This window comes from Nicotiana tabacum, chromosome 3, assembly GCF_000715075.1.
Source record: "Nicotiana tabacum cultivar K326 chromosome 3, ASM71507v2, whole genome shotgun sequence".
NCBI classification, from domain to species: Eukaryota; Viridiplantae; Streptophyta; class Magnoliopsida; order Solanales; family Solanaceae; genus Nicotiana; species Nicotiana tabacum.
Genome location: NC_134082.1, coordinates 97,731,807 through 97,755,403, shown reverse-complemented (window position 1 = coordinate 97,755,403; position 23,597 = coordinate 97,731,807).

Sequence of the window (23,597 nt, the reverse complement as noted above, 5' to 3'; positions counted from 1 at the left end):
GATTTTGCCATTTTCTTTCTCTTAATCAAGAGAGGCAACAGCAGCCAAGCTCTCGTTTCTCTTTCTCAAATTGGAAAAACAAACACTTCAAGACAAGCCTATTTTCCTCAAAAATAATGGCATTTCAGTTGAGTTTGAGTCCTTTTAAAGCCCGTTCGTAGGTCGCTAGCTCTGTTCGATGGGTCTGTTCAGTTCCGCTCGAGGTTTCCAGACAGATTTGGGTTCCGTTGGTTGTCGTTTAACATTTGAGTTTTTCGGCAGGTTTCGAGGTTGCCGACGAGGTTCTATTTGAGTTTGACAGTTGATTTTCGGGCTCTGTTTTGTTGGAATCAATCTTTGTGTACGTTGGCTTTGAGTTTAAACATTTTTTCCCCAAGTTTCGTTCAAATGCGAGACCTTCGGTTCAAATTGAGTTTCAGAAAATAAAAAAAACTCTTAAGGTCATTCCCCTCACTTTTTATATTCACATTATATCTTTTTTGGTGCAACTTTTGAGTCATATGCATTTTGTTCACTATTTTTTGGCTTGATAATGTGTCATGTCAGTTCATTGCTTTCTGTATGTTAATTGTATAGTTGGTTAATTAATTTTTCAAAAGAAGTTTAGTAAGGTTTGATTAGTGAACTTAGAAGAATTTTTGGGTCCATGTGATTTAAGATTAAAGAAGGCAAAAGATGAATTGAGAAACGGATGATTAAGGAAAATGAGATCGTAGACTGAAATTGAGATACAGATTATGGATTCAGGATCTGTTTAGGTACATATGAATTAAATTTGGACTCGAATGAGTTCATTAAATTTGGCGCAGCCCGACAATAATAAGAGACATGAAAGCTGCCCATTTTCTATAATAAACTTCCATAACAATGTGCCTTACAATAATCTCAAGTAGCAAAAATAATTCGTGAACACTGTAGTTTGCATTAGGCGCAATTTTAATTAATCAAATAATTGTGATTTTCGCGTGACATAATTATGATTTCTAAAAAATAAATCGAGGTATGCGTTCGTGCAATTTTGAACAAACTTTCTTAATAGTAATAAAGCATTATTAATTATGGACACGTACACGTGATATAATTTTTGATGCGCCAAATGAAATGAGTACGCGTACGCGTGACTCGTTTAAGATAATTTCTTAATTAAAAGAGGCAAATGCACATAGGTTCTAAAATGAGTAATTAAACAATTTGATTAAGCCAAGTATGATCAAAGCGACCGTGCTAAAACCACGGAACTCAGGAGTGCCTAACACCTTCTCCCGCGTTAACAGAATTCCTTACCCGGATTTTTGTGTTCGCGGACCATAAATAAGAGTCAACTTCCTTGATTCAGGATTTTAAATCGGTGACTTGGGACACCATAAATTATCCCAAGTGGGGACTCTGAATTTAATATAAATAATCTCATTTCGATTGTCACTTAAATTGGAAAAACTCCCTTATACCCCCTTTTGGGGTAGAAAAAGGAGATGTGACAGTGATGCATGTGAGCAAAACAAGGCAGAGCTAAGTCTTATGCAATTAGGGAGGCAGGGATTAGCCTCATGCAAATAGAGGAGACAATGCTTAGTCTCATACGACGGGAAGGCAGAGCTTAGCCCTATGCAATTGAGGAGGCAGGGCTTAGCCTTAAGAAAAGAGAAGGCAATGCTTAGCCTTATGCAAATAAAGAGGCAGGGCTTAGCCTCATGCAAGATTTGAGATAGGGCTTAGCCTCATGCAAAAGAGAAGGCAATGCTTAGCCTTATGAAAATAGGGAGGCAGGGCTTAGCCTCATGCAAGATTTGAGATAGGGCTTAGCCTCGGGCAAAGAGAAGGCAATGCTTAGCCTTATGCAAATAAAGAGGCATGGCTTAGCCTTATGCAAGATTTGAGATAGGTCTTAGTCTTGTGCGATGGGGAGGCGGAGCTTAGCCTTATGCAATTGAGGAGGCAGGGCTTAGCCTCATGAAAAGAGAAGGAAATGCTTAGCCTTATGCAAATAAAGAGGTAGGGCTTAGCCTTATGCAAGATTTGAGATAGGGCTTAGTCTCACGCAAAGAGAAGGCAATGCTTAGCCTTATGCAAATAGAGAGGTTGGGCTTAGCCTCATGTAAGATTTGAGATAGGGCTTAGTCTCATGCAAAGAGAAGGCATTGCTTAGCCTTATGCAAATAGGGAGGCATGGCTTAGCCTCATACAAGATTTGATACAAGGCTTAGTCTCATGCAATGGGCAAATAGCAAATAGGAGCAGAATATTTCTTAGCTGGAGATATATTTGCGCCTGGCGGTTCGGTTGTTATGAAGGTAATGATTTCAAGGCGCACGTACTTGTAGTTATTCCTCGTTCCTGCATCCCAAGAAAAATCATGAGTTTTGTAGGGGAGGTTGGTTTGTGCCTTTGTATGCTTCTTTTGCTTTGCTTTACTCTAGAAATCCTATTTAAGTTGCCCTGGGTAATACCTGGCTGCCATAGAAATACAATTTTCAAAAAAATATGCACTTATTTGGTGAAATAGAGTTATTTTAGAAAACATAGTGGTATATAATATCAAGTAAATTAGATGAACTAATGTCTGCGACACTTTAGAGACATTGTGGCTCTATTTGCATTAGAATTTTGAGGGTCCTTATTCAAATTCTGCTCCAGATTAGTAACTGATCCTTCGGCCATTCAGCATGTAACGAAGTTTGTTGGATCTGTTCCGGAATTTTGAGAATCCTTATCAAAATTCTGCCCCAGTTACTTTACTGATTTTCTAACTATCTTACACATGATGACGTCGGCTAGACTTCCTCCTCAAAATTCTACCCCAGTTTCTAGTTTTGGGAAAATGAAGATTTTATTAAGATGTGATCTAACCCATAGGGATGCCAACGTATCCTCTCTTAAATGGTAATTAGGTCAAGCGTAGTTCAGTTACATCAGATGAAGAAATGTAAACAATCTAAACATAATATCTCCTGATTGCGTCTGAATTGATAGGTTTTGGCCAAACTTCTCCATCCATTTCTGCAAGTATGAGTGATCCTCCTGTTAGTACCCTATGAACCATGTAGGGCTCTTGCCAATTGGGTGAAAACTTTCCTTTGGTTTCATCTTGATGTGGGAAGATTCGCTTCAGCACCAGTTGCCCGGTTGTCAATTGTCATGGTCTGACCCTTTTGTTGAAAGCTCTGGACATTCTATTCTGATAAAGTTGACCATGAAACATTGCATTCATCCTTTTTCCATCTATGAGAGCTAATTGCTCATAGCGTCTCCTTATCTATTATGCTTCACTAAGTTCGGCTTCTTGTATGATCCTTAAAGAAGGAACTTCTACCTCTGCGGGAATGATAGCTTCGGTCCCGTAAACCAGCAAATAGGGAGTCACCCCAATTGATGTGAGGACTGTGGTGCGGTATCCCAATAAGGCAAATGGTAACTTCTCATGCAATTGCTTGTGATTTTCTATCATTTTCCTTAGTATCGTCTTGATGTTCCTGTTGGCAGCTTCCACGACTCCGTTTATTTGAGGCCCGTATGCTATGGAATTTTTGTGTTTGATTTTGAAAGTTTCACTCATGGCTTTTATCAGATCACTATTGAGATTGGCGGAATTGTCAGTGATGATAGACTCGGGAACCCCGAATTGACAAATAATACGATCCTTGACAAATGACATTGATTCCCTAGGCAGCAAAAGGCCAAGGTGCACTTGTTGCATTAAGTTCGTTTGGCGGCACACGTATTATATCTACATATATCTAGCATTGGTGGAATTTTTGGACGTACCAGATGCAATTTGTTTCCATAGTCATCCTAAAGTATCTAGCCCTAAGTATATTCTTGGCTATAACAAAACCATTCATATGTGGACTACAAGTTCCAGCATGTATTTCCTCGACTAATTTTGGAAGCTTCTTTGGCATCAACACACCTTAATAGTCCTAGATTAGGTGTTCTCCTATACAAAATTCCTCCACTTTGGAAGAAATGGTTTGACAGCCTACACAGTGTGCATTTTTTAGTATGGTTCGCCTGCTCTGGGTATTCTCCTTTTGCCAAATATTCCTTAATGTCGTGGAACCATGGATTTCTGTCCGTTTATTCATCAACATAAGCACAATAAACTGGCTGACTATGGATCCTAACTAGGATAGGATCGATAAAATTCTTCTCTGGATGTTGTATCATGGAAGATAGAGTAGCCAGTGCATCTGCGAACTCATTCTGGATTCTCAGAACATGTTTGAATTCTATTTTTGTGAACCTCTTTATCAGTCCTTTCATGTGGTACAAGTGTGGTAGTATCTTAGTGTTTTTTGTAGCCCATTCTCCTTGAACTTGATATATCAGAAGATCCGAATCACCAATTACCAGCAACTCTTGTATATTTATGTCAATGGCCAAATTGAGTCCTATGATGCAAGCCTCATATTCTATCATATTGTTGGTGCATGGAAACCTAAGCTTTGTGGATACCGGATAATGTTGACCTATCTTTGACACTAAAATTGTTCCAATACCTACTCTTTTGAAGTTTGCAGATCTGTCAAAAAACATTCCCCAACAGTCGTAGGCTTCGGCAATGTCCTCTCCTACGAATGACACTTCTTCGTCAGAAAAATACATTTTTAATGGTTCAGATTCTCCTCCTATAGAATTTTCAGCAAGATGGTCTACCAACGCTTGTCCTTTGACTGTCTTCTAAGTTACATAGATGATATCAAACTCACTCAGCAATATTTTCCATTTTGCTAACTTCCCCATGGACATAGGCTTCTGAAAGATGTACTACAGAGGATCCATCCTTGATATGAGATATGTGGTATAGGCACAGAAGTAATGCCTCAATTTCTGAGTTGTCCATGTCAAATCACAGCAAGTGTGTTCTAGCAGAGAGTATCGCGCTTCATAAGGTGTGAACTTCTTACTCAAGTAATATATGGCTTGCTCCTTTCTTCTTGTCTTGTCATGTTATCCCAACACATAGCTGAAAGCCCCATCTAGTACAGACAAATAGAGTAGCAAAGGTCTCCTAGGTTCTGGTGGGACTAGGACTGGTGGCGTGGACAGGTATTCCTTAATTTTGTCAAAATCCCTTTGACAATCTTCAATGCAACTGGTTTCAGCACCCTTCCTTAACATTTTGAAGATGGGTTCATATATTACTATGGACTGTGCTATAAAGTGGCTGATGTAATTGAGGCATCCCAGGAAGCTCATCACATCCTTCTTGCTCTTTGGTGGTGGTAACTCTAGGATATCTTTAACTTTTGATGGGTCCAACTTGATTCCTCGGTGGCTGACGATGAACCCCAACAATTTTCCTGCAGGAACACCGATTGCACATTTTGTGGGGTTCAGTTTTAAATTGTACTTCCATAGACTGTCAAAGAACTTCCTCAAGTCTGCTATATGATTTGTGGCCCTCTTGGATCTGATGATGACATCATCAACATATACCTCTATTTTTTTATGTATCATATCATGGAACATGGTCGTCATGGCCCTCATATAGGTGGCCCCAACATTCTTCAGACCGAATGTCATCATTTTGTAGTAGTACACCCCCCATGGTATAATGAAAGCTATTTTCTCTACATCTTCTTCGTCCGTCCAAATCTGATGATAACCCGTGAAGCAATCTACAAAGGATTGGAGTTCAGCTTGGCGCAATTATTGATCAAAATGTGTATGTATGGCAATGGGAAATCTTCCTTGGGACTTGCTCTATTTAAATCCCAATAGTCAACACACTCCCTAACTTTCCCATCTTTCTTCGAAACAGGTACGATGTTGGTTAACTAGGTTGGGTACTCAACTACCCTGAGGACTTTGGCTTTGATCTACTTAGTGACTTCTTTCTTGATTTTTTGGTGCATGTCTTGTTTGAACTTTATGAGTTTCTGCTTCACTGGCGGACACATTGGATTGTTAGGCAACTTATGAGCCACTATGGATGTGCTCAGGCTGGTCATGTCATCATATAACCATGCAAATATATCCTCATATTCTTTCAGGAAACGAGTGTATTCATTCTTTTCTGAAGATGACAGGTGAATACTTATGCGAGTCTCTTTGATGGTTTCAGAATCTCCCCAATTGATTGCCTCAGTTTCGTCTAGGTTGGAGTTAGGTTTGTTCTCAAAATTCCCAACTTCTCTGATAACTTATCTCATCCTCTTCTTCCGAGTCATTATCCTTATGTTGCGTTGTCTCATTACATGTCACAGTCGTTGCTTCATCAAATTAAGAAATAGTAATGTTGTAGAATAAAGATATGAAAGATAACGATAATAAAATATCAAATTATTTAATAAATGTTGAAATGTTAAACAAAATATCGTCTAAATGACTTCAAAACAATGTTATACAAAACAAAATACTGAAAGGAAGATATTTTAAAAACTAAATGCTCCAAAAGACTTTTTTTTTCAAAAAGCATTAGTAGCCATGCTACCCCGGTACTCATCTGGCCCTTGATGGCGTGGCTATCTAGCTCCTGAGAAATGCTCCCCTCTCCACCGTCTGAATGGTAAGGACTTCTTCCTCCTCCTCTTCAACTATCACGTTGCAATCCATATCTTTGTCTTCTAAGAACAGATTCCTTAGCCCAGCCAAAGCTTCTTCTTCTTCGGATCCCCATATCGTATCGGCCTGATGGAAAGTCTAACTCATATGCGGCATTGGCTGCACGAGAGGGTAATTTGGACCACGCCATGGGGGCGACCAATCATCATATTCTTGCCATGTATACTGATATCCGAGCCCAAAAGTTGTAACATGACGTTTCAACTGTATCGATTTGGTAAAGCCCTAGAGCTTCTTCCCAAGCCCTTTGTCGGGTTCACACCCCGACCATGCTAGTATGCTTTGTATTTTGATACTCCACCATTTATCTTTCTCAATTACATTGATACACTCGATGCGGTGATAAGTTTCCCCACCCAACTTTCTTCTATTCTCTACAATCGGGATAGTTTGACTAGTGTAAATGGGATTACTTCCGTCTTCGTGAATGATGACCTCCTGATGGTTCTATTCGAACTTCATGGACTAGTGTAGCATAGAAGCCACAGCTCCAACGGCATGTATCCAAGGTCGTCCCAGTAAAAGATTGTACGTGGCAGATATGTCTAATACTTGAAACTCAACATCGAACCAAGTCAGGCCCATTTGTAAACAAAGGTTGATTTCCCTAATCGTGGCCCTTTGATACCCATCGAATACTTTAACATTCATACTCCATACTCATATCTCGCAGAAATCTTTACCCAACATTTTTATAGTAGTCAATGGACAAATGCTGAGGCTTGAACCCCAATCTATTAAGACTCTGGCGATGAATTTGTCCTTAAACTGTATTATGATGTGTAGTGCCCTATTATGACCTAATCCTTTAGGTGGTAGTTCATCTTTGTGAAAGGTGATCTTGTGGATTTCCAGTACTTTGCCTACCATGTTGTCCATGTTTCCATTGGTGATGTTGTTAGGCACATAAGCTTCATTCAACATCTTCATTAGAGTATTCCTATGCGCCTCAGAATTTTATAGTAGCGATAAAATGGACATCTGGGCGGGAGTTTTGTTCAGATGATCAACGACAGAGTATTCTCTTGCCTGTACTTTCCTCCAGAGATCATCTGGACCAGTTTCAATGACGGGTTATTTGGTAAAATCTTCCTTGCTTGTTCCTCCCAAATTTGCAGGTGTATAGATTCTTCTAGTTTTGGTCATCCCTTATGCAGCACTAGACTCTTCCATTTTTGCTTTCGCTTTTCTCCTAGCTTCGGCAACATAATCCCAAGGTACGCCATTGGAATTGAAGGGTGGTGTGGATGCCACTATCACAGTGAAGGGTGTGGCTACTTCTACTTCAAATGGAGTAGGTGTAGTCGCAGGTGTTGTTACTACAATTTCAAATGGGACTGATGTGGCTACTTCAACTTCGACCGGTAGATGTATCTATACCACAATAGGAGTGAGTGTGACTACAGGTTTAGGGTCGTCACCTTCCCGAATAAGCCTTTAGGATCCCATTCTTCATCAGTTTCTATCATATTTACTCCTTCACCCCTATGATCTGGGAGAGGATTGTTGCACACATTTGGTGTGGTTTCCTTTGCTTGTATGACTTTGGTATCAATCAGGGTTTGAATCTTATCTTTCAGAGTGCGGCATTCATCAATAGTATGCCCATTCATGTCGGAATGGTACGGACATATTTTATTTGAGTTGACCCATTGAGAGGAGTTTTCCATGGCGACAATGGGAATGGGGGTGACATATCCGGCAGCCTTTAATCTTTCATATAGCTGGTCGATGGGCTCAGAAATAGGGGTGTATTGTCTGGGCGTCCTGCGATCGAAACTGGGTCTGGGTTTTTGATAGTTTTGGCGGGTTGGAGGTGAATGGTAATAGGCTGGCTAGGTGTTATAAGTGTGATAGGCGGTAGCGGATTGAAAATATCTGGGAGGTGAAGGTTGGTATGTGGGTGAAGGTGTTTGGTATGTGAGTGGAGATTTTGGACCTTGGGCTACCATTATTGCCCCTACTTCTTTCTTCTTTGATATACCACCTGACTATAATGCTTTGTTCGTAGCCTGCAATGCCTCAAAATTGGTTACCATCCCACTTTTGATCCCTTCTTCAATCCTTTACCTGAGTTAGATGATGTCAGAGAACTTGTGAATCTCGATGGCCATTAACCTTTCATAGTATTGTGGATCCTGGGCCCTAACAAAAAATTTGTTCATATGCTCTTCCTCTAGTGTCGGCCTAACATTTGCAGCTTCCGACCTCCATCGAGTAGCATACTTGCAGAAAGTTTCTGTTGGTTTCTTCTTGACGTTTTATATGTAGAAGACGTCTGGTGCATTCTCTGTGTTAAATCTGAATCGGTCCATGAAGTTTGATGCCATACTTACCCAATTAACCCAATTCTGGGGATTCTGACTGATATACCAAGATAGGGCGTCTCTAGTGAGACTCCTCATGAATAGTTTCATGTGAATTCTTTCATCTTTCCCAACTCCCATGAGTTTGTCACAGTGTGTCCTCAAATGTACCTTGAGGTCACCCATTCCGTCAGACATCTCAAACATGGGAGGTTTGTAACCTTCTAGCAGTTCCACATCCGGCTGAATGCATAGATCTTCATAATTCAGACCATCAATTAAATTGCCTCCTTCAACACCCTGGACGCGGCTTGTGAACTTCTTGAGCTCCTCTACCATGTTCTCAATAAGCAGGTCCTTCTCGGTGGATTTTGGAGTGTATGAGATTGGCTGAGTAGAGTGGGGTAAGGTCTCCGCGTATATGGGATTGTTTTGGTGGGTGACGGGGGTTGGAGTGTAGTGGTGATCATTAGTTGAATTTTGCGGATCAGGGACAGATTGTGGGGTATTCTGTGGAGTATGGTAAGTGGTTTGTGGGTATTGAGTAGGAAGATATTGGTATTGAGGAGGACTGGGTACTGGTGGAGGATTAGGATTTTGGGGAGGTGTTGTGTATTGATTGGGTTCGGGAGGATTTTGTGGACGTTTGTTTGGTGTGTTTTGATGAGGTTCTGGGTTTTGGGCATTTTGCTGGTTAATGTCTTGGACGTTTAGGGTGAGGGAAAGGTTTTCCAAGTTGTGGACCTACTCAAGTTCCCCTTGCAATTCCAGTATTTTCTATTCCAACCGTAGGATCAAATCACTCTAGGCCGGAGTACTCCGACCGTCTAAAGTTTCAACATTTTTCACATGCACATCATTTTCTTTCCGGATACCACTCATATCATCCATCTTAGCATTTCCTTTGCCTTTTGGATTACTTGGAGGAGGTGGTGGTGGAGGGCCTCTAGATCTGGTGTGATATGCTGACGATGCCAGTATGTGCGAACCAACCTTAGAGGATGGAAATAATCAAAATAAAGAATTTTGCAAAAGGTAAACAAGTTAGTGAGGATTCTATAAAGCATTTTCAGTATTTAAACACGTATTGCTCCATGTAAATTCGCGTCCTAATTTGGGAAACCTCGTTATGCCTGAGGTAAGCCTAGCGAAAACTAGATTTGGAGAGATTATGCTGATAAATTCCTTAATTCATTAATGTAATAAATAAGACGAACCTAAAAATGACAATAAATAATTGAGTTACTAATGGCATTTGCCTTATAACATTCAAATTCCAAAACGACTCAAAACAGATAAACCTAATCTACTTGGTCTCGGAGGGACCTTCCCCATATTTGACCCTCTTGGCTCCGTCAATTAGATTCCCCAGGTCGTGCATGTCCAGCAGCAGGTATGCCCTTGATAGGTGTCCTCCCTCGTTTCCTTCTACATTCTAACAGTCTACGACCCTTTTTCCTCATCTTCCCTTCTAGTTCCATTAGATCCTGCTCCAAATATTCCAACCTTTCTGTCGACCTTGTAGCAATTTCCCTCCACTCATTAATTGACTCCATGTCTAACTTGTGTTGTTACAAATGCCTGGCTTCGGACTCAAGGACTCTTTTGTGCAGCCGCTCATACTTCACTTGTGCTTCAGCAACTTTATCTATGACTCTGTTTCCTTGACCAATCCCTGGCTCGACCATTCCTGCTATGTTATCTTCTAACCATGATGGGTAGAAGTACACATGACCGACGTGATATAGATCTGGCTCGATGGTATCCTTCTCCACGATAATCTTCAAATTCCCCGCATGTTCTGGGCCTCACATTTGTATGGGATGGCATCATCCTGAAAATCTGCTCTGTAATGACTCATTTTGGAGACTCGTAGTATGATTTGTTTCCTACCAGCTTGTCTCATGACCCTGATAGGAACATAGGGACGTATTTCCCTTAACCCAATCAACATCAAGTGTGGAACATCCCTGGATCTGATGATGAATTCATTAGTAAGGAACCACTCGAACATCTAGTGAACCTGGTCCTCGGTCAAATTGCTGAAAAATTGTGCCCATTTTATAGCATTCTCTGGCTGTGCAAATCTATCTGGGATAAAGGTCATTCTTTTAGGATGGGGGAAAGTTATGTGATCGTTCCATGGTCTCCATGGGAACTCTTGGTGGTATTGGCCCCTCTGAAGATGTTCTAACAACCAAATCTGCAGTAGCACAACCCTCAAAATGTTTGAACCCTTTCTTGCAACGATCCAGAGTCGGTATATGTCTGCTACAATCATCGGAACAATAGTATAGGTTTGTCCCTCAACTCCCTCCATCAAATCTTTGGTGACCATGGTCAACCTGGTGTGATTTATGTCCCCTTGGATTGGAAACACTATCATACCTAGAAAGCAGATGATGAATACAAAAACCCTACGATGAGTCCAACCCAGGGAAGTGATGGAGAATTCATCATGAAAGATATGGTAAGATTTGATATGTACATATCGTTCATAGAGGAAGACGAAGGGTATGTAGGACTTCTTCAGGCACTCCAAGTCATCATTCTTTCTCAGGCTCATCATTTTTAGAAACCCCCTGGTGGTGCGGTTTTTCGGTACTAGTAAACTGGGGCTATCCCATGGTAATCTAGAGAATCCTCTTTTTTCCTCCAAAATAGGAGTCATTTCTATATTATCAAAATGGAAACTTTATCCGTCCCAGAATATAGTAGCAGCCTCGATCAGCATGTTGTTTGGTTGGATATCTAATAAGGAATGTAAACTTCCAAGAACCCTTTTCACGTAATTTTTGTCGCTTGGCAAAAGGTTTTCCCACCAATCTAACAATAACAGTGGTATACTTCGTACCATGTCGAACCTGGGGACTTTGTGCCTCATTTTCTACAAAAATAAATAAAGTTAGACTCTTTCCCCCTTCGAATTCGATGTCCTATACACTAACGATTAGCATGTCGGCATTTATCTCTCCAAATGATGCACATATCGTGGTTGTGCCTATTGGGATTATGGAAATCCCGGTGGACTTTTGACATGATTTCCTTAGAGGGTTATTATGCGGACAACATGTTAATCCAGGCTAGGTTTGATCATGATGCATGTAAAGTTATTATCAGAGTAAGATTTCTATAGAAGTCTAGACTAGTACCCTCAAGCAGACAACTTAAGAGGGAAAGGCACGGAACCGTCGACTGCATCGCTGATCGACTAGTTTTACCATAAATAAGCCTTTCCAAATTTAAAGGATGATTTTAGGAAGAGCGCGGACACTCATCAAGCGATGCTATGGTATTAGTACGCACGAGTGGAGTGTGATGTTGAGCATGTATTTATGCAAAAGAAAATAACATGTTGTAAAGTATTTGCATGGTGAATAATGGTAAAATGCAGTATTTAATAATTGTAAAGACTTTTAATAAAGAAAAACAAGGAGACAAGTCAGTTTCCATAGTAAAAAGTGACAAAACGGGGAAGAGAAATCATGAATGAATGAAGATAGGCAAATAAATTCACATAGAGTGGGAAGGGGAAGGGACGTACAAGTATTAACTGAATAATAAAGACATGCTTAAAGACTAATTCACAAATAAGTTTGCTATGGTAAGAGCCTAAAGATATTCCCATTACAGTTGCCATGTTGTTGCTCCCCCGTTTCTCGCGAAATTGGGTTTCGACATTTCTAGGACAAGTCCGTTTTGAGAGGGTAGGGAATTGGAATTGAAAGAGTCTCCACCTAATAGATTAAGGTGTATTAGGTCACCTAGAGAAGATAACTCATGTTACTAGTTTACATCACCAGAGATCGAGTAAGGGTTCGAAATTACCTTGAGGGTAAGGTGTTAGGCACCCCTCGAGATCCACAACGTGGGTCCTGGCCGAACTTAACTTATGAATTAGTCTAATAAAGAAGTGAGAGGAATATTTAATATGGATGGGGGGTCCTAAATTTTCTAGCCTAAAGGATCACCCCATGCAATATAAATAATACTTCGTAACTCCCTCGAGTCGCGGTGTTACTCATATTATTCAGCGGGCACAGACTATCATCTCCTGCTACCTGATTACTATCTTTAAGTTGTTACCTAAAGCGCTCTAATTGATTATAGTTCGATTCTTATGCGTGCATTACCCGTCCCTTACCTATGGCCCTGGAGGTATTAGGACCTCTATTTGGGATAGTTCTAGAGCCAACCTACGTTTAGGGTTTAGGATTTAGGACTTTCAGGTAGCAAACAAATATAGGCTCATATTGACCTCCACATATAAACAACAAAAGCACGCAATTGATTCAGCAAACCTTATTAACCTTAAAATTCTATAGGCAGGATGTCTATATAAGAAAATAGAGTGCAAAGGCAATATTGTTAAGGCGAGTGTTAAAACCTGTTGTTTTCCTACTTATTTTTATTCAGCATGATCCGGGCAGTTCAGGCAGTAATACAGTACAATCATAAATCCAGAGTTATTAAATCCTGCAAGTATATTGCCTAAGTGATTGCCAAGGGCGATTGTATTCAGAATCAATTAATAGAATCCTATAGGCATGATTTCTACGAGTTTGATGATTACAGACCCATAGACATGATTTCTAGGTGTAGCACTGACTTTAACTTACAGAGATTGGTTATATTCCCTTTTAATCATATAGGCATGATCTCTAACTGTTGTACTTACTTAAGTCCTATAGGCATGATTTCTAGGTTTAAAACTGGTTTTAGTCCTATAGGAATGGTATCTACTACTAAATTGATTTAAATCCTATAGGTATGATTTCTAAGTAGTTTTTATCCTATAGGCATGATTTCTACGAGCTGCGTATGGGCAAAAATTATGCAGATTGCCAGAAAATTGATCAAATCAAACATCGAGGTCCTATAGGCATGATAGCTAATGCTCATTTATTGGATTGGTAGATCCTATGAGCAGGTTTCTAGTATTCATTTTAATGTTAACCCTATAGGCAGGACTTCTAATATACAAACACAGAATTAACACCATTAATTAAAATCCTATAGGTAGGATTTCTAAGCATAGTATAGAACTCATACTGTTTTTACCAAATGAACAAAATTGATAACATAACTAAATCCTATATGTAGGATTTCTACCCAGTTTAGCAAAAGAAAATAAGAAAACCCTCCAGATTTACTAAATATTCCTAGAATCTGTTATTACAAAATTATTACATACCAGACTAGCAAATGAATTATATAATAGTAATGAGACACTATAGGAAGTCTTTATTAGGCCCAAATAAACCTGGGAACCAGGCCTTCCAACCATAACAACTTTGAGGCACAACATAGTGATTCATCCATAGTACATTAGAACCAGGTTTCCAGTGTATCAAAGTTCCCAAGGGCCTCAAGGACCCAGGGCAATGCTCACACCAGAACCATACATTAAGAAGATAGCTCATAAGAGTTTGGAAAACTAGTCTCTAATATATCAGGGTTCACAGTAGTCTCATGTGGACCCTGAGCAATGCTCACATTGGAGTGGTTGAGAACCTAAGGGACTAAGAGTGGGGGTTTTAAAATCAGTACATAAAAAAAGTAGGGGCAGGTTTTAAAACAGTTTTATCTCAGAAGAAACAGGGTTTAAAACACAGAGATGCAGGCAGAACTGCACCAAACAAAGTTATGCTCAAACACATAGTTCAAGTAAGTTAAAAGTCTGGTTAAGCTAAAGATTCATGCTAGTACCTAGGACAATCATTGTTTAATCATAGAAGCAATTAGGCAAAATAGTTAAGTTGGTCAGACACATACAAAAATCTGTAGAGTTAGAATTAATGAACCAATTTCATGCTAATAGTATTATAGGGATACTAAGTTCAGAACAAGTATAGGATTAACAAATAGTGCATGAAACAAATTTAGACATTAGACTAACTTATAAGAGGATTCATATTATTCAAACTAGTTAATCTTAAACTAATAGTGTCACTCATAGGACTAGATGAGATCATAGAATCACATAAAACGACAGAATCATACTTGGAATTAAAACATGCTAGTCGAGCAAAGCATAGAGAATGAAATTACAAACGATTAGGGCATACCAGTTAAGTAAGAAAGCAAGTAAATATGCCACAGCAGTTAAGTTCTAGAATAATTTGGCCTTGACTTTCAGCCGGCCAAGACCAGAAACAATGAGCACAGAACCAGAGTGAAAGAACCAAAGTGAGAATATAAGAGTTCGAGTCTGTCCAAAAGGGAAAGAGGGGAAAGGGTTTAAATAGTGTTCAATTATTCAGACAAATAAGGGAATAAATCAAATATACACAAATAAGGAATGAAAAATAATTCTAGAATCAATTTCAAGTCGAGTTCAATCAATTAGCAGGACATAACAGCGTGTAATCAAGTACTATGTAGACTAAGGTAAGTATTATACATAATCAATCAATAGTCAAATGCAGGATCAGCTAAGGTAAGGAAATAATGAGAATAGGGTAAATCGAGCAAAATAAGGAAACATCAGTACCATACAAGAAAGGAAAGATTAGAATCTCGGTAAAAGATTTCAAAACCCTAATTTTTGTGTAAACCATAAAATCAGTGGAGTAAAATAAGGTAGACAAGAGAATATTCAAAAGGCAAACCATAAAATCAGCACAATATCACATAATGAACATAGACAAGAGCTATTAAAAAAATCATAAGATTTGAACCAAATCTGGTTCGATTAAATAAGGTTAAAACCCTAGTTTAGGTAAGTAAAAGATTTGACGGAAAATAGGCAGATTTATGAGTAACAAGGTGAATACATATGAAAAATAACATTAAAAAATATTAAAGTTGAACCAAATCTGGTTCGAATCAAAGATCTGAAAACCCTAACTTTATGGTAAAATGAGGAATCGGGAGAATCTCAGAGATTCATACCATAAGAGACGAAGAATGAACATAGAAGCAAAGAAAATAAAAGTTCGAACCAGATTCGATTCAAAGTAAAGGAGATAGGCTTGCCATATTAGGCGAGCTACTAGGTTATACCATAATCGAGTAGCCCGTAGCGAGATGAGACCGATAAGGTAAGAAAATCACCAAGGGATTCCATATCTGGTTGGAATCAAATGGGAATTGGAGGGGATTTAGGTGACGGCGCCTAGGGTTTGACAAAGAGAAAAGGGGAGGTTGAGAGAATTCAAGGGTGGTGGGTAGGTGATAAATGGGTTAGGGTTAGAGGGGTGGTATAATTAAAAGGGGTTGGTATGTTGGGAGCCGTTGATCTTCTGAGATCAACGGCTGAGATTTTAAAGAGGAAATAGGTCTAGTTTTTAAATGGGTATGGGTCTGGGTTAATGGGTATTGGGTTGGGATAATGGGCAGCGTATAGGTCCGAAATTAATTAAGAAAAAGGGTTAGATTTTAAATACACAATTAAATCAATAAATAATTTATAAAAATAATTAATAAATAACAAAACATATCATTTGTGCATGAAAATAATTACTTAATATTATATAAATATAAAAAGCAAAAATTATTTATTGGGATATAAAAAATAGCCCAGACATATGTATGGGCTATTATTGCAAAATATGTAATTTTAGCCTAAGGATGCAAAAAATAAATATATATAAAATATTTAAAGCTTAATAAGGATATACATGATGAAAAAATAGATAATAAATTATTATAAAATTATTTGTGATGTAATTAATAATTATTTATATAAAAATATAGGAATAAATTGATTAAAAACCTTTAAAAATTATAGAAAATTATGAAAAACTACTTGGTGATGCTCGTGCACTATTTTGAAGATATATATACATATTTAAAATATGTGAGAGAAAAATTAAATATCAACAGTGGACCGCGTAAAAGTGAACGCGGTCGCGAAGAGGTCAAGCTCAGACTGCTGACTCTCTGTACTTGATCAAACGCGGCCGCGAATGACCCATTGAGGATAGCATAAAAGTAAACGCAGCCGTGAAGGCAAAAGATAAGCTCTCTGAAGTTTCAAAGTGCGAGTAGCAGAAACATGGACGCGGCCGCGAAGGTCCTACCGCAAAAAAGTGACTGCAACTACGAAAGCTGAACAACCCTCAGTGCTTTGAAGTTAGGGTATCGCGGACCGCAAAGTTTTGGACACTGAATAACCGTGGCCGCGAAATTCAATTGAAAACGACACTGAAGAACACTAATACTAGGGTTTTCACTAAATGTGCAAATTATAGCAATTAAACATTGCAAAGTTACTTACCCCAACCCCCATTAGGCATACAAACATTACCCATATGTATCTAAGCAACAATGAGGCATTAATTTGACATTATGGCATGCTTTTAACCCTAACTAAAAAGAAAAATTAAACAAAGAGAAAAGAAAAGAAAAAGATAAAATCAAATCATTCAAATAAACATACGAGTTGTATAATGTGGTAAGAAATCTAAACTTGATGAGAATGAGTTGATTTTGAAACCAAGTAGAGATGTACAGTATTTTAGAGGAGTTTGAACAGTTAGGGTTCGTAAAGTATGAAATGAATTAAGAACCTATATTTATACTCAAACCTAGTGGACCCCTCTGACTTACCTGAGTGCGGCCGCGAAATTTTGTCGCGGTCCACACACATTCCCTGCTTGAAGCTCAATTGAACGTGGTCCACAAAAAAAGTGGCAGCAACCGCACAAATTATGCGCACCGCGGAATTAGGCATGCGGCCGCGAAAGCTTAAGGATTTTCAACAGACCAACTTCAGAGAGTTGGCAATTTCTATCAACCTGATGCGCGGTCTGCGTCAGAATTCTGCGACCGCGAAGTGCTAGCGTGGCCCGCATAATTTTGATAACGGTCCGCAAAATTCCAACACTTAGCCAATTTTTTCATGCCAAATTCCTACACTGCACAACCAATTCCTACATACACTTCACAACCAGTTAGTCTAAAATGATCCCAAATCTAACAAGAAACCCAAAAAGAAAGAAAAACACATGGGTTGCCTCCCAAATAGCACCTGACTTAACGTCGCGGCACGACCCATGTTACCATCATTCACTTGAAATGGATCAATGCCACAACGTGGCCATCATCAACCTTACCAAGGTAGTGCTTCACTCGGTGCCCATTGACTCTAAAGGTCTTACCATTCTTATTTTTCAAATCTAGAGCACCAAAATAAGTTACATACACCACTTCAAAGGGACCGCTCCTCTTTGACTTTAGCTTTCCCAGAAATATCTGTAACCGAGAGTTGAATAAGAGAACAAGGTCACCTTCTTTGAATTATTTGTTCCAGATATACTTATCATGTAGGTACTTCATCTTGTTCTTATACAAGGATGAACTGGGTAAGCATGGACTGGAACTCATCAAGTTCATTCAATTGCTCCACCCGAAGATTGGCCGCTACATCCCACTCTAGGTTCAACTTCTTCAACGCCCACATGGCCTTATGCTATAATTCCATCGGGAGGTGACATGCTTTCCCAAATACCAACCAATACGGAGACATACCAATTGGAGTCTTGTAAGTTGTTCTATAGGCCCATAAATCATCGTCAAGTTTCCTTGACCAATCAGTTCATTTGCAGATAGTCTTGGATAGAATATTCTTGATCTCCCTATTGGAGACCTCAATATGTCCACTTGTCTGGGGGTGATAGGGGGTTGACACCTTCTGAGTGACACCATACTTGGAGACTAAAGTGTCAATGGCTTTGTTGCAAAAATGAGAACCCCCATCACTAATGATGGCCCTTGGTGTGCCGAACCTTGTGAATATGTTTTTATTCAAGAAGGCTGCCACACTCTGTGCTTTATTGTTGGACAAAGCCAAAGCTTCAACCTACTTGGAGACATAATCCACAACAACAAGAATATAAGTGTTCCCATATGAACTCACAAATGGAACCATAAAGTCGATACCCCACACATCGAAAATGTCAATCTCAAGGATGGTAGTGAAAGGCATCTCATTCTTCTTGGAAATCTCACCGGCTCTTTAGCAATCATCACACTGCTTAACAAGCTCACTATCATCTTTGTACAAAGGTAGGCCAATAGAATCCACAGCTTAGGACCTTTGTAGTAGTTCTCGTCCCACTATGGTGACCACTATAAGGCAAGGAATGGTAAGCTTCAAGAATACCCCTATTGCTCTTCTTCTGGAACACATCTCCAGATAACACCATTGGTGCAAATTTTGAAAAGATATGGCTCGTCCCAATAATAATCCAAGCAGTCTCGTTTGAGCTTCCTTCTTTGGTTTGAAGAGAACTCATTCGGGACAATTCCGCTCACAAGATAGTTAGCCACATCGGCAAACCAAGGCATCCTGGTCAAAGACATGGAAAGGAGTTGTTCATCCGGAAACGAATCATTGATCTCAAGGCCATCATGGGGCCTCCCCTCCTCTTCCAAATGGGACAAGTGGTCTGCCACTTGATTCTCACTCCCTTTTCGGTTTATGATTTCAAGATCAAACTCTTGTAGAAGAAGTACCCACCTCATCAATCTAGCCTTTGAGTCCTTTTTACTCATTAAATAATGAAGCGTCGCGTGATCGGTGTGAACAATCATTTTGGTACCCATGAGGTACGGGCGAAACTTTTTCATAGCAAAAACAATGGCTAAGGGTTCTTTCTCGGTCCCATATAGTTGACTTGGGCGTCTTTCATGGTCTTGCTTGCATAATAGACCGGATGGAAGATTTTGTTGATTCTTTGACCCAACACCGCTCCAACCACAACATCACTAGCATCAAACATGAGCTCAAATGGTAAGCTCCAATTTGGTGCGGTAATGATGGGAGTGGTAGTCAACCTATACTTGAGTAGCTCAAATGTCTCCATACAATCATCATTGAACACAAATTTGGCATCTTTTTCTAACAACCTGCACAAGGGGTTCACCATCTTTGAGAAATCCTTGATGAACCGACGGCAAAACCCCACGTGACCTAGAAAGCTCCTCACTCCTTTGACGGAAGTAGGAGGAGGAGTTTTGATATCATTTCAATTTTTGCTTTATCCACTTCAATACCATTCTTGGAGATCTTATGGCCGAGGACAATGCCCTCATCAACCATAAAGTGACACTTTTCCCAATTAAGTACCAAGTTGGTTTCTTCACAACGTGCCAAGACCTTATCAATATTACACAAACACCCATCAAAATAATCCCCCACAACAGAGAAATCATCCATTAAAACCTCGAGGAAGTCCTCCACCATATCTATAAATATTTCCATCATACACCGTTGAAAGGTAGCCAGTGCATTACATAGCGGCATCCTTAGGAATGCAAATGTGTCATACGGGTAAGTGAAGGTAGTCTTCTCTCTTTAGTTGCAATAAAAATCTGATTGTACCCGGAATACCCATCCAATAGGCAATAATAAGCACATCCGGCTAACCTATCCAACATTTGATCAAGAAATAGAAGCTGAAAATGGTATTTCCGAGTCACTTCGTTGACCTTCCTATAATCCATAAATACCCTCCAATCGGTGACACTTCTTTGGGACTTATTGTACCGGTGAAGTCTATGAACTATTAGAAATGGGGTAGACAACTCCAGCATCCAACCATTGGATGACCTCTTTCATGACGACTTCTTTCATAGCCTCATTCAACCTTCTTTGATGTTCCAAAGAGGGTTTGTCATCCTCCTCCAATATGATTATATGCATGCAAAAGGCGGGGCTTACACCCCAAATATCTACCAATGTCCAACCTATTGACTTCTTCCTCCTTTGGAGCACCGCAAGGGTGGCATCTACCTGCACGTTAGTTAAGCACGAGGAAAGAATAACAAGTAAAGTGAAACAAGAGCCTACGAAATCATACCTGAGGTGTAAAGGCAAAGGCTTCAACTCCAATATGGGAGGCTCCTCGATTGAGGGCTTTGTTTGTGGAGTCTTCCGATTCTCAAGATCCAAGGAAAAAATCTGGGGCTCATATGTATATGAACTCATTCCTTGCAAAGCATTGACATATCCCACCAAGACTTCCTTATCATCCACATCAGGATTCAACAACACAACTTCCAATGGGTCTTCCACATTAATCACAACACTTGTGTCTTCAACAGTCACTTCGGTCACAAGATCCACAAATGAACATATTTCGTTGCTATTAGGCTATCTCATTGACTTGCAAACATGGAACACAACTTTCTCATCGCCCTCCCAAAAGGTGAGCTCCCCTGCTTCCACATCAACTAAGGCCTTCCCTATATCTAGGAAAGGTCTCCCCAATATGATTGGCACCTCATAGTCAAACTCACAGTCAAGTATCACAAAATCCGCGGGAAGTATGAACGTGTTGACCCGAACTAGCACATCATCAATTATCCATAATGGCCTCTTCATTGTCTTCGGTCTGCCATTTGCAACCTCATGGAAGTAGGTCTTGTTTTCCCAATCCCCAATGTCTTGAACACAGAATATGGCATCAAATTAATGCTTTGCCCCCAAGTCACACAAAGCTTTGGCAAAATCGGCACTACCAATAGTGCACGGGATTGTAAAGGCACCGGGGTCTTCTAACTTTGGAGCCATGAAGTGCACAATGGCACTCACTTGATGTGTCATTTTGATCGTTTCACAGTTCATTGATCTCTTTTGTGTTACCAAGTCCTTCATCAACTTGGCATATCCCGGCATTTGTTCTAGAGCTTCAGCCAAAGGCACATTTATGGAAAAACTTTTTATCATATCAATAAATTTCTTGAACTGATTCTCATTATTTTGCTTTACAAGCCTTTGAGGATATGGTGGAGGAGGCCTTGGCAAGGGAGCCTTAGCTTTGGGCACTCCATTTCGGTATGTCTATCACGTATTCCCTAGAAGGGTTCACATCATTTTGTGTCTCATCCACATTGTCATCAATGTCTATCCTCACTTCATCATCCATATTCCCATCACTCACTTGCACATCATTGCTTTGCTCATCATCATCTTGCACCAATATATCATCACTCACAGTATTTCTTGGGTTAGAGGTACTAGAAACTTTACCTCTACCATTTCTTGTACTTACCACCATAGCATGGCCCCTATTTTTCCCACCCTTCGGGTTTACTACCATATCACTTGGTAGTACCCCCTTAGGATGAGTGTTGGCCCAAGAACAGGTGAAGTTTTGAAGAATGACAAATGAACTCAGTCATGGACCAGGTCCATCATGTGAAGCACAGTTATGATCAACCTATACATGTGAGATGTACGTGAAGGAGATAAGTTCCACTGATCAAGCAGCATATCTCCTATTGGCCCAAGAACAGGTGAAGTTTTGAAGAATGACAAATGAACTCAGTCATGGACCAGGTCCATCATGTGAAGCACAGTTATGATCAACCTATACATGTGAGATGTACGTGAAGGAGATAAGTTCCACTGATCAAGCAGCATATCTCCTGATCTGATCGAAAAGGTTGCATATTGGATAAGGGGAGAAAGTCTCCTTATATGAAGAGAACACAGTCCGGATAAAGAGAGTGTTAGAGTTTGATATCGTCAAGGACTCAACTACGATAGAAGATCAAAAATTGAATCCCAATCAAACTCTGATTACCAACCTATTAAATGACAGTGATTGATCTCTTTTACATGGATTGCACATACGCAAAAGTTAAACTAAATTGAAAGCAAAAGCGCAAGGCAGTTTTGCAAGCAGTTTATGTGAGATTTGAGTGTGTACTCTTGAATCTACTTGAACAAGATAGAAGAACCAGTTCTATTGTGTTTTTTCTTATTCTAGTTCAATTGTAGTAGGTGGTTTAATGTTGTACCTTTCCAGCTTTCATAGAAGCAACTATATTAGGTATTTTGAGAGTTCAAGTTATAGGCTAACTTGAAGTTGTCGCAACAGTTAGAGGTTGGTTGCTACGACGGGATTAGAGGTAATCCTTAGGTTTACAAAGAGTTTTGTAAATGCTATTTTGGCTCAGTGATTTAGTGAAGTGTTGGGGAAAATCCTACTGAGTAGTAGGTCGTGGTTTATTCATCTTTTGAGCTGGGTATTTTCCATGCAAAAATATCTGTGTTCTTTATTTTAGGTACTTTTAATTCCGCAAATAGTAGTAGTTAGAACACCTAGAAGAACCTGGTTCTTCTAGATCAAAAATTGGGTACCACACAAATCACCCCCCCCCTTGTGTGGTATTGAAGTATAAAACATCAATTGGTATCAGATCAGGTTATCCTTGAAGAGGCTAACACCTTAGGAAAAGATCAACATGAGTGCACCACCTGGGAACTGCGAACTGGGAAGGGCAATCCACTGCTAGGCCTCCACTTTTCAATAGTCAGTACTATTCTTGGTGGAAGAACAGGATGAGGGATCACATCATAAGAGAAGACTATGAGCTCTGGGGCATAGTCACTAATGGTCCTCTAGCAAATACAAAGAAGAATGTTGAAGGAGTGGATGTGCCTAAGACAAGGGCTGACTGCACTGCTGATGACCTGAAGAAGTGAGAGAAAAATGCCAAGGCCAAGAAATGGCTCGTGTGTGGACTAGGTCCAGATGAGTACAGTAGAATTCAAAGTTGTACTACTGCTAAGGAAATCTAGGACACTCTGCAAGTGGCTCATGAAGGAACACCTCAAGTGAAGAGGTCTAGAGGAAAACTGTTGTACTCCCAGTATGAGAACTTCACCATGAAGGAAGGAGAAACCATCCAAGAGATTTATATAAGGTTCACCACACTAACAAATGAACTTAAATCTCTTGGAAGGATTATTCTCGAAGAAGACAAAGTTGA